This window comes from Pteropus alecto, unplaced genomic scaffold (genome assembly GCF_000325575.1).
Source record: "Pteropus alecto unplaced genomic scaffold, ASM32557v1 scaffold7, whole genome shotgun sequence".
Lineage (NCBI taxonomy): Eukaryota > Metazoa > Chordata > Mammalia > Chiroptera > Pteropodidae > Pteropus > Pteropus alecto.
The window spans coordinates 42,192,013-42,194,452 of NW_006494614.1; the positions used below are offsets into that span (position 1 = coordinate 42,192,013).

Consider the following 2,440-nt stretch of genomic DNA (forward strand, 5'->3'; position numbering starts at 1 on the left):
GGGGCCTGGGCCGGACACGTCTGTACGCGGGGCGCCGCGGCCCGAGCCCCCACAGGAAGCCGGCTCCGCGCGTTTCCTCCGCGCTCACAAAGCTGGGCCCCAGTCTCCCCAAATCTCCACCCTCCAGGCCCAGAGCCCGGAGGGGCTGCAGAGGGGGGCTGGGCATTCTCCTTCGCTAGTCTTAAACTCTGCAAAAGTTTTTGGAAAACCAGGAGAAAGAGAGAGAAACCACTGTGAACACAACCATCTCTGGTCAGTTGTCTGAATAATTGTGGCCCCCAGATCTCGTCCCAAAGATAGGAGTGATTAATTTCCTCAGGCGCTCTTTGTCCACCTCCTCCGTCCCGCTTGGGGTCCTAAGCCGGGTGCTCGAGGTCTGGAGCTCACAGACGTCGCGCCCACCCCTCCAGAGGCTGTTCCTCCGGGAAATCCGGTTAGTGTCTAGCTAGCCTTCCGCGTCCTCCAGCAGCCCCGAGCATCCCTAATCCCCTCAACCCCTGCCAGCTGCGCGTGGGAATTCGTGTAAGAAAACCAATTTTGGAGGCGAAGAGAGCTCCTCCGAGTTCAACCCTCCTTTTGGCTCCAGACCGGACTCCGAGGCCTTCTAAGTTGCGGGCGCGCGGGGAGAGAGAAGGGAAGGGGCCCTTGCAGGCGGGGACAGCTGGGCGGCACATCTGGAATTGTGAGCTGGGTCCCTCCTCAGGGCCATGGGAGTAGGAAGGAGCCGCCGCCAGGCAGAACGAGGGAGTCCAAGGACCCGCAGCGTAACCCCGGGACCAGGTCCCCGAGGATGAGCGAGGGCACGGAGCCTGCGGCCCGCCGAGTGGGACTGGGCGGGCCGGTGAGATGATCCTCGGGTGGGGCCGCCCGCTGGGGTGACAGCGTCTCGGCCACACTTGACCGGGCCGCCTCGTAGCCCTGTCTGGGCTTCCCACCACGAGGGCCAGTGAGCAATTAGGGAGGCGGCAACGGCGCCAGGACAGTTCTCCTAGACCCGCGGAAGTGGGGGGCTGGGACGCGGGGATCGAGTGAGGGACTCTCCCACCCCCTGCCGTAGCTACTTACTGCGCTCGAAGGTCCTCGCGGCGCCGTCGTGGCCAGGACCGCCGTGGCCCCCACGGCGTCCGCGGCGCTCTCGCCCGTGTCCCCGCGACGAGCCCAGGTGGCTGCAGCTTAAAGAGGGAGCCCCAGACCGGGAGGAGGGGGTCTTGCTCCCGGGGCCGGGCCGCCTGCTGCGGGGACCTGGCCTGGCGCCCCGGGAGCCAGCAGCGATCAGGCTGCTGTGTGGGAGCTCTGGAAACGGGGTGGACTCCCCCTTCCTGGCAAGGGCTGAGTCACCGGGACGCACCCGCGCCGGGGCTTGGAGACTGCTGCATTCTTACCGGCTTACCTGGGCCCTAAGGCTGGGCCTCACACGCCTCCGAGGGTGGGATGGGAGGAAAGGCGGGGGTAGGTGGGTGGATATTGTCTCCAAGGGAGCCCCCACCGCCTCTCTCTGTCCTCTCTTGCATGTAGCACCCCTTCGACCACAGCATTTAGCGCTACACCCCTGCCCGTTTCTCAGTCTCTATCCAGGGCCCCCAAACTCTGGATCAGCCCAGTTCCCAAGCTTTACTGTCCAAAGTCTCCTGCTGAGCTCAAAAAAGTCCTCTGAATCTGGCCCAGTACTAACTAATATGTCTGGTTTGTTGGAAATGTAAAATATGCTTTAAATTTAATCCCACATGCTGGTTATACAAGTGTGCTCAGTTTGTGAAAATTCAGCAAGCTGAACATTTAAAGTACATGTGTTTTTCTTGGTGTGACGATTACACTTGAATAAAAGTTTTAAAAAATCAACACCCATGACAATCAACATTCCACCACAGAGTATGATAGGGTGTGATGGCCAGGTGATGGGCCTTGGCATGAGTCTCCAGTTCAGATCCCAGCTGCACTACCCATGAATTTCCTTGGGGAAGTTCCTTCACCTCTCTGAGCCTTAGGAGGGATGAACATTGGGGTCTTCGATGTGGAACCCAATCATTTCATTGTTATCTAGGACCAGGACTAGGATGAGGAAGATGGGGCACTCGCCTGGGCTACAAAATTTAGGAGGGTACCAAGATAAATAGCATTGTGGTCCAATATTTTAAAAAACCAAATCAGCCAATTACAGACCTGCCAGTCTATTTTTTATTGGAACCTATTGTATTTGGACCGGGGCTGGGATTAAGGTGAAGTAAGTGATCTAGGATCTGCAAGTTCAGGGTTAGATCCTGTCTTTACTCAAAATGCTGGCATTTTGTTCATCATGGATTTTTTTGGTATCGATTTTGATTTTTATAGATATTGCAGGAAAATATTATTTATCTTGATTACTGAGTATTTTGATACCCCTTTAAGTTTTGCACCTGAGCCAAGTACCTTACTCACTCTAAGCCTTATAAATCTCACCCTA

General features: G+C 56.8%; 1 protein-coding gene across 1 annotated transcript in view; it reads right to left on the bottom strand.

Moving 5' to 3' along the window:
* The window catches only part of MDFI (MyoD family inhibitor), a 16,063-nt gene extending 14,701 nt beyond the window's left edge, over positions 1-1,362 (bottom strand). Inside the window, exon 1 of the mRNA XM_025042862.1 lies at positions 1,066-1,362. The gene's annotated coding sequence lies outside the window, so the exon portion shown is untranslated. The remainder of the gene's footprint in view (positions 1-1,065) is intronic.
* Positions 1,363-2,440: the final 1,078 nt, after the last annotated feature.